Source organism: Sphaeramia orbicularis, chromosome 2, assembly GCF_902148855.1.
Source record: "Sphaeramia orbicularis chromosome 2, fSphaOr1.1, whole genome shotgun sequence".
NCBI lineage: Eukaryota > Metazoa > Chordata > Actinopteri > Kurtiformes > Apogonidae > Sphaeramia > Sphaeramia orbicularis.
The window spans coordinates 7,454,386-7,469,731 of NC_043958.1; the positions used below are offsets into that span (position 1 = coordinate 7,454,386).

Genomic DNA, 15,346 nt, shown 5'->3' on the forward strand with positions numbered 1-15,346 from the left:
TAAAACTACTATATCTTTATAGTTTTTGTGTGATTTTAAGCCTCAGAATATCATGAGGTGCAACCAACTGGCTGTGACAACAAGATTTTCATTTCAAATACATTTATAATGTGATTGAAAAGTGTGTTTTTATTAATGCAATTAATTGGGAAAATCATTCTGTTAATCACATGTTCAGGATATTTGTTTATTTTAACATAAATCACGGTTGCACCACATGACATTTTTTAAGGCCACTGCCAATTCAGCTGTGTTTATAGATGCATAACATGTCTGAACAATTGTAATTGATGTTGTATTTTAACACTGGCCTGAAAACCCTTCATCAACCTATTTGTAAAGCTATTATTATATAGAGAATAATGTTTAAACTGTACTGAATGTTTATTTTTGGAAAATGGGGGTCTGTTGTAAGGGATGGGCCGCCATGTTGGAAACAAAAAATAAGACCAAAACTCTAATTTTTGATCTAATTAATTGGCAAGTATTGAGCAATAAGCACAAGTATGTTGTGGAGTGGGGTCTAAAATTTAATGTTTTTTAGGGTCGATACTGGTCTGACGACTGGAAACTTTAGGTCAGGAGGAAGTAGAACAATCGAAATATTCTGTAAAATTATTCAACGAGCATAAACGCATGAGTAAAGTTAACAAGGAAAGCGAAGAAAAAAATATTTGTGAGGATTTTTAACTGTCAGTAGAAACAAAATAAACCACGAACACAAAAGAAAAAATGACATCAGTATCTGTGATGTGTGATATCATAATCTTGTAGCCCAACTATAAATAAAAGGTAATTTACTTTTAATGTTAAAGGTTGTAGCTGATAATGTGCAAAGTGAATGTATGTATCATTATTGTGATAAATAAGTATTTCATCACTTTGTAGCTCAGCCCTAAATGAAACTTACATTTTTTAGCCAAGAATGCACCAAGTAAAACCAACTGCAAAAGAAAAAATTAGATTTATGGCGATGTCATTATCGTCATTAATATTGGCATCATAAATATCATCATTTTGTAGTTCAACCCTATAAGCTATATTCATGTTAATTTTACTTGTTTTAACCGATGATGGACAAAGCAAATCCTGAAGACAAAGACTTTTATCATGATAAATATCACTATTGCAACAAATATTTTTATTGTTTTGTAGCTCAGGTCTAAAGAAAAGCTGTATAACTTGTATTGATAGTGTTTGAGCTGGTAATTTACAATGTGGAAATTAAAAACCAAAAGAAAAATGGATCATGAGCTGATATTTATCACAATAAATATTATAGTGAGCTCTGAATTAAAGCTATGTTAAGTATTTTAGCTGACAGGGTACAAAATAAAACCAAAAGAAAAATATGTCATGTCTTCAGTTTATAGTTGAGGCCTAAATAAACGCCACATTACTTTTAATTCCAGTATACTTGAGCTGACCATGTACAAAGTAAAACCAAAGGGCAAAAAATAATTTATATAGCAATTATATTTACAGCAATGTTGCAATTAATTTTATTTTTGTGAAAAATGTCAGCAGCAGTTTGATGCAGGTCCTACTTTTAACTAATTTTTTTCTTTGCAATGAAACAAAGAAATATTATGTAGAGAAGTTTGAAAAATAGGTCAAAACAGTTGCTGTTCTTATGTATTTTTGTTAAATATTAAAAACACTGACCCTTAAAAACCCAGAGCTACTTTTACGTCGACTTCCTTCAAATCTAACCTTTATTAAGTGATTTATCACCATTTCTTATAATATCTCTCAGTGTAAATCATGTATTTTCCTATAGTTTATTCATTGATCATGTAAATGTTCATAAAACCTCGAAAAAGTCCGTTTTTTTCCAGTATTATATGTCAAAAATGGGTGTGTAAAACCACTGTCATTTATCAAACTCCATGAGTTTTACTGGTGAATCAGTGTTGTAGAAGATGACAGTGTTTCCACGGTAACTATAGAGCCTCTAACGTCCAAATGGGTCATATCTGATGACCATGAAAAGCTTAGAAACTGCATTTTACACTGATTATTTACATGGATTGATAGGATGAGTGGATCAACAGGGATTAAACATTTTAAACCAGTAGATCCTTTTGGTCGATGGTGGATGTTTGGGTCCTTATGAGTTAAATCCACTTCCAACATGGCTGTACTTTCCTTCCATCAGGCCCCTGTGGGATGTTTTCTATTCTTAAAGATGTGTATGAAAACAGAAAGTGCTTCCTTATTGCCTTGATGATCTGATTTATATTCATTACAACAGCAGCCGTTCAGAGGGTTGGACTGGATTTCTTTCTTTTGACTGTGAACACAATCATTCCATGGCTCTTCCTCCGTGCGCCGCCGCTGCAACTGTTACTCAAGTGTGTGGTATCAGTGTGTGGTCACATGGGGGTTCGGTGACAATACCTCGACATTGACGACCCTTCAACCTGCCAACGCTGCCCTGTCAAAAATAGCTCATGGGCAGCAGGACGCACATCCACACGCTGATGTTTGATTGTCTTCTGTGGATGAAATTACAGCTTTATCCAGGCTCAAAGAGAATCATATTCCTTGTCTTCTTTTTTTCATCAGTACTATAATAATACTGTGAGGCTTCAGGAAAAGGAGGGAGAAAAAAAAAACAAAAAAACAAAGCAATTATCTAATTAAATGTATCTGGTTGCTTGCAAAGCTTTGTGGGTTTTTTTGTGGTTGTGGTGAACATCATTCAAAATGGACGTCACAACAACAGCCGTGAAGTGACAGCCTGTGAACCTGAACCCAAAACACTGAAGTAACCACATGTTTATGTGGATTTAATGGCTCAGATTTAACTGAAAGGCATATCACTGCCGTTTGATCAACATTATTTGTAAAATTCACACTTAATGGAGAATTTATGTTTTTTTATTTTTTTCACAGATTTAATGATTAGAGTCAGAGTTCATTTGTTATCATTGTTAGTCTTTTTATCTTAGTTTTTACTCTTTAAGTAGTTATATATTTATCTTTATTTTAAGGAACTGATTAGACTGTTTTTTTTATTTTGGTGTTGGCTTTACCTTTTCTGACATTATGAGGAAAGTCAGAATGTTAAAACGCTGAAACATATGTCATAAGCTATATGAAACCCATGATGTCCAAAACAAATTATCAGCTATTCTTTTTCATTTTAGTTCATATGACATTGTGGGATTTTTCAGAAAACTCAGTTGTATTTTATTTCAAGTATTCTAATTAAAATGCAGTACAGTTAAATTCTGGTTAGTTTTTGGATTATAATTTTTAAAGATTGACTCATTGAAAAAGGAAAAAAAAAATGTGTGTACATATATATATATATATATATATATATATATATGTATATATATATATATATATATATATATATATATATATATATATATATACATACATAATGTTTTAGAGCAATTTTTAGGAAGTTGATATTTTTTATTAGGAACAAATGCATCAGGATATGAAAGGAACTTTTAAGGGTTAGCCGTTTAATGCCGTGTGCACACTAAGGCCACTATATTAGGCATTAATAGATATTTCTACATCTCCATCTTCAATTTTCATCAGATCATTTTCAGAAAAGGTTTCATCTACAAAAATACGCTATAAAGTGCTATAATGGGGTAAGTTTGTATAAACAAAGGTTCCACAAATCACCATACATTTTTTGTCACAAACTGTGATCAGAAGTTTTCCAAAATCTCCACTTTGGCTGGAGTTTTCAGAAATAACTTTTGAGTGACTTACACTGAAGGTTTCATGTGAATGAAAGGCAAAAATATACGTGAATATCTGTTTTTTTCCAGACACCTGGATACATGTATACATGACTTAATACAGATAATTTTAGAAACAGGTATTTTCCACCTCAGTTTAAAAAAAGATCATCTATTCACACTACAATGCACTATAATCCAATACAAATGTCATGTCATATAGTCATGAAGTTTAGCAGCAACAAGTTCTAAACCTAAGCTACTTTCAGTGTTGGTTCAGGTTGGTTCAGTATCTGTTTATTAGGAGGATTTTGTCATAACACTGGGACATGGACCTAAAGGTGCCCATACTGTGATCTCCTGTAGGTCATACAGTGGTGGAAAAAGGGTTTTTTCACCCCTTGCATTTTCATATTTGGCAGAATATATATAATAAATATATAATAAAAATCACTCTTAAGACATTGAACTCTGCCAAGTATTGTTCCATTCTCCAAACCAAAAACTGGATGTTTCAACAAGATTAAAAAAAAATTTAAATTACGCAAATATTTAATGATAAAAATTTTTTAAGGGTGCCCAAAAACGTTTTTCTGCTACTGTCATTGCTGTTGTTGTGGCTGTCCATTTATAGTAGTAGTAGTAAAAGATTAGTCATAGAAGTATTAGCAATGGTGTCACAAGTATTTGTAGCAATTCTTGAGGAAGTACAATACCAACTCAGAAAAAATGCAAATTAAAGAATATTTGGTTAGTAATGACTAAAATAAAAATAATATAATTTAATTGGAGTGTTCAGGGAAGGTGTAATGGTGTAGGAGAAAGGGCAAGTTTGACCTTTGACCCCCTCATCAGATTTTTCAAATATTTTATGATCATATTGTGTAAAATATTAAGGGTGTCTGAAAACTTTTTTTTACTACTGTACATTGACTTTTTATAGTGTATTTGAGGTTTCATGTGCAGGTTCATTCCTCGCACACGTACAGATTGGAGTATGACATCACTGGTTTCCAATTTTATATTTATGCCCTTAAATATCTTCACTTTGGAAAGTATTTTTAAGTGTCTGTGGAAGAGAAAATGATCCGTTAGTTATCGATCTGCTATTGTAAAATGTTCTCACTCGGAGCAGTTCTCACAAGGATAGGAATACATGAGCACACACAGCCGGCATATCTCATCCAGTCGTCTTCCTGCAAACTGGGTGAAAACCGCCTTTTCTGTTGAAAGGTCACGGTGAGATTTGAATGACAGCTTTAAGTCCTCCGCTCATATTACAATTTGCAGCCGAGCCTTCCACAGCGGCTTCCTGGGAAAGGCTGGGAGTACGGGGAAGCAATTAATTGTAATGAATAATAGGACAAATGCGGTTGGCATATGACCGCTAATGCTTTTTTCTTTTTTTTTTTTTCTCCCGAGGATTAGGCCGGGGATGCCGAGGTGTCTGCCTGCACACTAATTGAAAGTGCGAAAAAGATAGGGGCTGGTGTTAGCGTTCAACTTTACCATCGCCCTCCATTACGCTCCGTCTGTGTTATTCAAAGAAAAAATCCTCAAATAATTTCTCTCAAATGTAATGTCATGATACTGACTAATCCCGGTGTCGCTTTGGATGCGTTAGCACTAGCGTTAGCGCGATCTCACCTTGAGGTTCAGAATCGACGTTAGTGATTAGAAATCGGATATTATCCACCGTTCTTTGTGTGTCTGTAAACAACAAAAATCATAATGTTTTGATGAGTTTTAATTAGAAGTGTGAGTAAGAGCGCTGGGAATAGTCAGCCCCACGATAACATGGCAGAGCCTCACTTATTCAGCTAATAATTATGGTAAATACGATGATAATTACCTCACGGATCCAGAAATTAATCACATCCACCTCTGGACAGAAAGTATAAGTTCAAATATTGATACAGGAAAGAGCAAGAACAGACCTGGACAAGACTGAAGGACAGTAACGAGGCTAAACTAATGAGTGTTGGCGTTGTTTGTGTCTGATTAGACTAATTATTTGGGGTAAATTGAATGATCTGCAGAGGTAGGAAACGTCCACACATTTCGGATGTAACTTAAAAAGTACAAGCTCTCAAACATAAAAAAAAAAGTTCATTTTAGTGGCCACTGTAGGGGAGGGTGAGGCAAGGGATATTCAGTTGTTTTCATTGTGTAACTTAACCTCTAGATGTCACCAATGATTTTTTTTTTATTGATTGTGTGTCTTTTGTAACATTTACAGTCGCGGAAATAATTTTTGTTTTCAATTTCTTGTTCATTTTAATGCCTGGTACAACTAAAGGTACATTTGTTTGGACAAATATAATGATAACAACAAAAATAGCTCATAGTAGTTTAATTTCAGAGCTGATATCTATCCATTTTCCATAGTTTTCTTGATAATAACCAAAGTCACTTCAGTTCTTCCATCAATATCTATGGCATTGTACTGACAAAAACAGTGCTTTTAGACATTCCATGTTTTCTTTTCTGTCTGTGTTAGTCACATGATACACACAGGAGTTAGGACTTGATTGCATAACCATTGGTTTTGATAACTTTTGATAGTCTGATTATTTTCCTGTGACTGTACATCTTGTCTTCTACATTATTTCCCATTTGTTGCATCTCTTTCAATGTTTTCATGTGTTTTTTCATGTTTTATGTTTTTGCATTTCATTATGTTCAGCTTGCATCTTTTCTCCTTTGTTACATGCTTACGCCCATATTTTTTGCGTTGTTTTTATTTTGTTACACGCTTCCTTTTTTAATGACTACTACATTTTTGTGTGATTAGATTCCCAATTTGATATGTCTCTTATTTCTGTCTTTTTTTGTCTTGTGCTTTTTATAATCTCCTGTTTTTTTGTCACGTTGCAGTTTTCACATTGCTGTCACATTTTGGGTTTTTTTTTTCGTTTTTTTATTTTCAAGTTTAGACATTAATATTAGAGATGGTGTAGAGCAGGGCTCACATTCAGCCCAATATAATCTCAAGTGCGCCAGACCACTACAATAATAACAGCATAACTTAGAAATAAAGTCAACTCCAAAATTTTACCACATTTTAGAGTGAAAAAAGTAAAATTACATAATGTAAATAAATAAATAAATAAATAAATAAAAGGACAATGTGAATAACATGAACAACTATGAACAAAATACGAAAAAAAAATTTTAAGTTAACAGTTTTATGCCTCAGCTTGTCATTTACACATGTGCGTTACAACGTACAGATCACAGTAGATCTACAAACATTTAGTAACGGGTAGAATATTGTTAAAATTGCACTCCTCTTAAGATATTTCAGCTTGTTCAAATGTTTTCAAGTTAATCACATTTTTTTAAGTATAGGTTGTAAATGTAAATATTTTCATGTCATTTTATTTATTTTTTTACGCTAAAACAAAGATAAAAATTTGGAGTCGTCATTATTTATAGGTTTCTATGATAGTATTTTACTGGTTTGACCCACTTGAGATCAAACAGGTCTTATACGTGGAACCTGAACTAAACTATTTTTACATCCTTGATTGTTAATACCTTCCGTGTAATTTGTGCATTTCACAAATTCATCCCATGGACTGGATTGTGAAGGAGGGGATGTCGCTGTGATGAGGCCTTAGACTATGTGGGATGTGACCAGGTGAGACGTCTTCATGCGATATTCATCTTTCTACCAGGGGTTTCCTGTCCTTTAGTGTTCCCTTCATTTAGGGTAAAGTAACAAAAACACAAAATACAATAAGAGATAGTTTTCATGTACTAAAGCCAAAGTGATGATGAAAATGAAAGGAGTAGAAAGTATAGATTTGTTAAGAAGTAGGGAATAAAAGGAAAACTTAGAAATATATGAAAAAACATTAAAAAAAAAAAAAAATACTGGCTTTTACAGCACACGTTTGTCACGACACATCTTATTTAATCATTTTTTGTTCACATTACGTTGTTAAACTTAGACTTGACTAACTGAACCAACCCCAGATCATAACACTGCCCCCATAAGCTTGTACTGGAGGTTACTAGGCATGATGGGTAATTGAAATTCCATTGAAAACAGTCTAGTCTTTAGGCTCTATGAAACTGATGGGGTTTTTTTTTGTTTGTTTTTTTAAGAAAAGAGAAGCTACTCATTACATTAGTTAAATAACTTACTGCAGATGAAACATATTAATCACTGCAGTAAATATCCAATGGACGGATCTGAACTTACACACACACACACACACACACACACACACACACACACACACACATATATATATATATATATATATATATATATATATATATATATATATATATATATATATATACATATATTTAAAGGGTTTTTTTTGTATAAACCATCTCAGGCTGTAAGACGACTGTCCACCTTAAGAGTCTCGGGGGTAAAAGCCTGCTGATACTTCAAAACCTTTACAGTGAAATAATGGTTTAAACCTTTCCGGACCACTCTTGAACCTCCTCTGCTTGAAGAAAAGACATTTAAGGTGTCTGTGCTGACATTTACCTGGGTCATTCACAGGCTTTGTGCCAGCCACTATGGCGACAGGAAGCTCTTTCAACAGCGTCTGTATACACCTGCCAATCAACCTCAAATCTACTCCCCATTCTTCCTCGTCCTCCCTCGGTTAAAAAAACTGAACATCAAATAGAAAAAGAAGAGGAGCAACACTACAATCAATGTGTTCATGTGGCGCCACTGGAAATATTACCATGAGAGGAATGTAGACAACAGCGAGTGTGAAACTCATTGCGATTCCTCCTACACAGAAATTACTCTTCATCAAGAGTACTCCTCATTTTGTTTGCCCTGTTGTGTTCTGCCTGGCGACAATGCTGTCTTTCACACTGGAATCTGCACTGAGTCATTTCCTTGAATGTTGCTGGCTGAGAGATGTAGAGTGGGCTGACCAGATTTGCTTGGAGATATGCTCTTAAAACAGCTCTGGAAACCGACGTGAAATGAGCTCTTTCTTATCAAACATTACAAGATAATGACAGAACCTCGGCAGTATGTTGTGGGTTTGAACCCAGTCGTTGTGGGTTCAACCCCGTGTTTATCAGTGAAAGACTAAAATGTTTACCACATATCCACTGTCATTTTCCCAGGATGTAAAATTTGGGGAATAGTGTTCAATACAAAGAAACTTACATAGCAGAGCAGAGGTTCTTATACTTTTTACAGTGGTGTACCCCCTGAAATACGCTTTTTTAGCCAAGTATCCCCAACTCTCGCTTTAGGATTTTTGATTGAAAAAAAAAGGCAAATTTTGTTCCTGTGCCAAAGGTGTCTGTTTATATTTTCAAAACTTTGTAAACAAGCAACATATATATTTAGCTGTAATATATATATATATATATTTTAAATTTTATATATATTTATATATATATATATATATATATATATATATATATATATATATATATATATATATATATATATATATATATGTATATGTATACATTTTTTAAGTAAATTTTGTGTACAAAATACAAACTGAAAAGTGCCCTCTTTCACTGATAAAAATAAATAAATTGGTCTTTAATTAATAAAGGAAGCTTTCATGAACAAAAAATAATTACTTAGTAACTCAAACTAATTTTGAATAATATAAAATAGAAATGTTCTTAAATTGTTCCCAAAGCTTAAAGAAGATGACTGACAATAAAACCATTATGTTAGTGCATTTATTGTGTTTTATATTTAAGCATTAATTCTCATTATTTATTTTGTATTCGGTACATGATGATTTAATATGTTTATCAGAAAAAAAATTCAAGTACCCCCTGGGCTTCTTCCAAGTACCCCTGGGGGTACACATACCCCACTTTGGGAACCCCTGTAATAGAGAATCTGTGTTGCACCATTCACTCATCTTTCCTTATAGCTCAATCCTATGGACAGTCATGGTTAAATATTAATTCAATCAAATCCTTGTTGACAAAATCCAGAATCTCTTAAACGTATTGGTTCTTCGGTTGTGTAGATGTGTAGGCCAAATACGTCCCTGTCAATGCTGTGGGGAAAAAAAACAAAAAAAAAAAACCAAGATTTGAGACACTGGTATTACACATTTCTTTCAGCTCCAGAAGAGATTTCTTTTGAAACAATATTCTGAGAGAAGTCAGTAGCATCATAAAAGTCAACTTTGGTTCAAGCCATCTTAAAACAGTAATTTTAAAGTTTAAAGTTAACCCTCAAATACCTGAACAGGCTCCAGTGACCAAATAGTAGACTTAAATAAAACCTTAGAAATAATCTAGACTGTTCACCTGCCTCAGTGGTGCAGTCTGGTGGAATGCTTGCCAGGTTCCAGATGGACCTGGTTTAAAGTCTCATGCTTTTTCTCAAAGTCTTAAAGACCCAAAACCTGAAGAAAAATCTGACTGTTCAGTGGCTCAGGGTGATAGAACGGTTGCCAGGTCCCAAATAGTGGTTTAAAACCTGAAGAATAATAAAGGCAGCCCATCTGTCTCATTGGCTCCATCTGGTAGAACACTTACAAGGTAATGAATGGACTTGGGTTGAAGTCTCATCCTCCACACAGTGTTTTAAATCCAGGAGAACAGTAATGACATCAGTGTCCGACTGAGACACTTCTGAAGGTGGTGAGTATCCCATTATTAACAGCCAAAATCAGTGTAGATGGTAAAACATGGTCCCTGTTTCATCTTCACACATTTCAAAAAGTGGTTGATCTAAATTAATATAATTAATTTACTGAGGTGTGTGGGGCCAAGTAAATATAGCAGACTTCTGTCCAACTGTTAGGGTTAGGGTCATTATATTATATTATATTATATTATATTATATTATATTATATTATATTATATTATATTATATTATATTATATTATATTATTTCACATTCAGGGGGAAAAATGTGAAAACAAATGAATGTATTTTATTTCTGGCAGAAAATAAAGCTGCAGCTGTAGTTAGTGTTTCAGTGTTGTACGACAGACAACCTGCCTGTCCCACATTTGACGTTACGAATAACAGCCTGTAGATGGCAGCACCGCGCCGACGTAACGTCTCGTCAAGCTAACGCGAGAGGAAGACTTCACCATGCGCATGCGCAATGACTTGTCAACGATAATAATAACATCAGTAGCCAACTGGAGAGAAGCAACAAGCTAACCGCGAAAAGTTTGAAAGGGCATTTCCAAAACAGAGGTAGCCCATGTTTTAACCTGCAGCTACGGGTAGTTCTCATGCGAATAATATATGTTAAATTAGAACAGCTACAGTTAGTCACATTTTCTCCAAACAGTTTACACGTGTATTTAGGGGAAGCTCACCGCGTGTAGAAAAGCTAACGTGGCTAAAGCTAAGACCTGAAAATAAACGCGTATCTGCACTGTGTCTGTGTGCACATTAGACTGGTCTACTGTATTAAAATATTGAACTAATCACACTAGTGGTGGTTCTGTCCAATACTGTAAGTGATACATACATAATACTGCTCCGAAATAAACAGTATTTTGTGTGTTTCCTGAATGTTTACAGTCCCATCTCAAAATGTCCCAGTTTCTGTTTACAACCACATCAGTAATATAGTATGAAGTCATGTATGTAAGTGAAACAGGGCGTTTAATACATGTACAATGTTACAGGATATTCTGTCCACAGATACACTGTACATACAGATGTAGTAGTAGTTTATTCGGGCGTTAATGACTTTAAACAAACAAAAACAAGTGATGTGTGATTGAAAGAAAAAAAAACAAATTTTCTGGCTTAAAAATAGTGAAAACCCCTCTGTAAAGGATGGACAGAAAATGAACAAGCACTTTATAAAACCTGCCTTAAAGTGCAGTTGCAGTTTTCATCAAACTGTAAAATCTTTACTGTCTGTTCTCTAGGGTGTCTAGTTTGTAAAACAGTAAACAGTTTTGTTTTTTCCAATATATAAGAGCATAAAATAGCAAGAGTTTTGCTAAATGTTTGGGTAACGGATGGACAAGGGAGAATAATTACAAGTTTCAATTGTTTATTCAGCATATTACATTGCATATATACTATCTACGAAGTCAAACATTTTAATAAACTAATTTAATATACTTTAACATATATGTATCTCAGTTTGTTAGATATTTGTAACCACTGTAAAAAGAGAAACAAAAGGTTTTTAAACGGACCTTAAAACTGATCATAAGTGTATTAGAGGTCCAAAAGAAGAAGATCGAAGTTATGCTTTGAATTGCACTGACGGGCAAAGAATGCAAACATTTAACAATTTATGCTGAATATAATGCCATCTAAGTATTTTTAAAACATTTTTCTAAAAAGATAAAACTTGTGCTGGACACTAGAAGTAATGTACTGTCAAAATATAGAAGTATTCAAAAGGTGATTTTAAATGTATTTTTTGACCAGCCCTTTCTGAATGATCCTCGTGTCTAATTTGAAAATGTGTGTGTGTTTATATCGAGGTGTAGTCAGTGAATGCAACACAATGAGGACAGTGATGGAGATGAGCCGCAGTGACCCATGGACTATTAAAGGAGCGACACTTCCAGTGCCAGTATGGACTCTCATATTACATGGTATATGTTCATTAAATCCACCTGGTATGCAAAATATTATCTCTATCATCACATTCATGTTCTATGTAGGATGTTGACATCCTCAGTACAGTGTGCTGTTCTTTATCACACTTGTAGTTTTGCTGCCTCTGTGGATGAGATGATGAAATGGAGGAACATCACACAGGACAGATAACGCCTTCTCTGCGCTGATGCTGCTGGGTGAGATGTTTAATCAATTTCAGTCAAATCAAATTATTACACTGTACTTTGAGTGAAATTCAGATCTTGATTTTGGGAAAAATGTTTTAAAGAAAAGGTCACAAAGAGATTAGTTTTGCGTTTAAGTTTGAGTTTATTCGAGTTCATCGTGAATTGCTTTATACTTGCCAGAAATAATTTATATCGTGCTTTTTATCGAATAAATAGATGGTCTTTATCATCACATGTGTTCTCTGTAGGATGTTAAAGTAATGTCAGTAATTTATTTGTCACACTTGTAGATTTCCTGCCTCGGTGGATGAAGTCCTGGAAAAGGAGAACCGTCATGTAGAGCTTCTGGAGCTGCTGGGTGAGATATTTGATCTTTATAATTGAAAAGCTTTTTAGAGGTCAGTGAATACTCCAGCTGTGTGATATTTTTGATCTATTGAATTGGTGATTTCCTCTACTGAGTCTGTTAATGCCAGCGATGTTAGTTTTTGTAGAATTTGTGAGAATTGAGGTTGACATTCTTGTGGTTCAAACACGTTCTATACATGAAATCACCGGCCATGACAAAAATGTCGTCATTAAAATCTGTGTCTGTAGTTTGTGAAATGGTGGTTATTCCCAGATTTATAAAGAGGCAACTTTCATTTGTCTTTAATTTAGACATAGTGTCTTTTGGTATGCTGTTTGAGTCAGTTGTTTTGCTCATTTTAACTAGAGGTTTGTTGGAATTGTAATGTGTTGTGTGTATGTGACATTATTACATTAAATAGATGGTCTTTAGAATTACACGTGTTTTCTGTAGGATATTAATGTCAGCAATTTAATGTCACACTTGTAGATTTCCTGCCTCGGTGGATGAAGTCCTGGAAATGGAGAACCATCATATAGACCCTCTAGAGCTGCTGGGTGAGATATTTGATCTTTATATTGAAAAGCTCTTTAGAGGTCAGTGAATCCTCCAGCTGTGGGATGTTTCTGATCTATTGAATTGGTGATTTCCTCTACTGAGTCTGTAATTGGTTGTACTGAAACAGGTCTGTAGTTTGTGAAATGGTGGTTCTTCCTATCCCATTTATTTAATTTGGTTTTTAATTTAGACATAGTTCAGGTTGACTGTTGGTGCATTTATTCCTGATACACCGCATGGTTAAATTGAATTAAATTTAGTTTTCTGTTTTGAAGAGGCTTGAGGTTTTATGTGTTAATGTCTCAGCGATCGTTGCTGTCTAAAAGCCGACTGTGTTAAACAGATTTTGTCATATTTTTGTCGGATGGTTTATTTGTTGTGTTGTGGAGGCACATGTTCTGTTCAGTGGTGTGAAAAGCTGTCACGCAGAACCTCTCAGTGCCTCGGTATTCGGTAGCTTAGGGGTTTCGTCCTTGGCTCTTGTACGGCCGCCTGTCATCGGCAGGTTGAAGGTTCGAGACTCGTGAGGGCTGGGTACCGAGTGTGGTGGCGAGGGAGGGACGGAGGGGGCCTGGACCCCTCCGAGGTTCTGCACATCTGTCAGGGAGGGGTTATGGAGCAGGAGATGATAAACGGTGTTGATTTGATTGGTAGATGGAGTTGTAATGTTTTACTGTTACAAATTTCATTTTGTCCTTGGTGAGCCCCCCCAGTTGTATTTCTGGGGTGTCTGGTAATTGTGTTGTTTTTTGTGACATTATTGCTTGTCCTTTTAACATTAGCTATTGCTGTTTGAGTCCATTGCTTTGCTCATTTTGCTGCTGTTTTCTATTTTGCAGAATTTGTAGTATTAGTGATGCTTGTTGTGTTTGTATTTTTGTTGTACCTTATTTTTACTTTATTTAACTTTTTGTCTTGTGTTTCTTCCAGGTTTTGCTGGCCTTTGACTCAAGTTATGTTATTTCTTGCTCCATGTGGGTAAGAAATAACATTTCTTGGGTCTGGAGAGTGGGGGTGCAGCACCTTTTTTTTTTTCCCTTGTTTTTTCGAAAAACTTTTTTATAAAAAAGTGTTTTAAGATCCCCTAGTTTTCTTCCAACATCATTCACCAAGCCTTGGATTTGAACTACCGGCCAGCCTCACAGTAGTCAGTTCTCTTAACACCACCGACCTTACCACTGAGCTATCTGTGAGCTACTAATGAAGTGCTAGAACTTGTATTTAGTGTGGTGTTTTTGGACCTGAAAACACAGAAAAGCATGTATGTTCTCCCTGGGTATTGAACTGCTGATCTTTTGGTACAGAGTATGAGCTTTGTACCAGTTTTTAACCACAGAGCTATCTGTCTGCTGAAGTTACTGAGTTGGAAGTTGTATTTATTCAGTTTCTTTCCACTCTTCTATTTTTTGGGTGAAAAACATGTGCTGGAGTGGGATTTGATCTTGCAACCTTCAAATCTTTAGTGAGGTCGTCACTTTTGCCCAATGCTTAAACCACTGAGCTAAACCTCAGGTTAGGATTTTAGTTTTTAATTTACACGTATAAGAAATGCACAAACCAGAAACCTGGAGCAGCGAGAATGGAATGAAATTTTGAAAAAATAGATCCCGATGTGGGATTTGAACCCACGATCTCAAAAATTGTAGGGGTATGTGACATGCTCCCTAGTCCTTAACCACTGTGCTACAGCTGATTTGTTGATTTGAGAGGTTTTTTTTTGCACATAAGACCTGTAAACTTGAACTCTGAGTCCAGACTCTGCTGTATTTCCAACCAGGGTCTCGGCCTTTGGATCTGAGACCTCAGGAAGGGGAACTGAACCAGACCATCAGTGACATGAAGTCTCTGAGACAAAAAGCTCACCACTACACCACCCATGTGACAGAGTCTGGTCGACACCAGCTCTGAACGTCAAGTGTCCTGACATTACTTTTGTTAGGACTTGGTGCCAGATAAATCAAATTGGATTTGATTTGGTTCATTCG

The 15,346-nt window shown here is 35.0% G+C and overlaps 1 protein-coding gene across 2 annotated transcripts in view; it reads left to right on the forward strand.

Moving 5' to 3' along the window:
• The window catches only part of gpd2 (glycerol-3-phosphate dehydrogenase 2 (mitochondrial)), a 54,093-nt gene extending 39,722 nt beyond the window's left edge, over positions 1–14,371 (forward strand). The window contains exons 18-22 of one of the 2 annotated variants that reach the window (XR_003936993.1): positions 12,149–12,286; positions 12,380–12,463; positions 12,745–12,812; positions 13,293–13,360; positions 14,292–14,371. The gene's annotated coding sequence lies outside the window, so the exon portion shown is untranslated. The remainder of the gene's footprint in view (positions 1–12,148; positions 12,287–12,379; positions 12,464–12,744; positions 12,813–13,292; positions 13,361–14,291) is intronic. The other variant, XR_003936992.1, reaches the window with a different exon arrangement.
• The last annotated feature ends 975 nt before the right edge of the window (positions 14,372–15,346 follow it).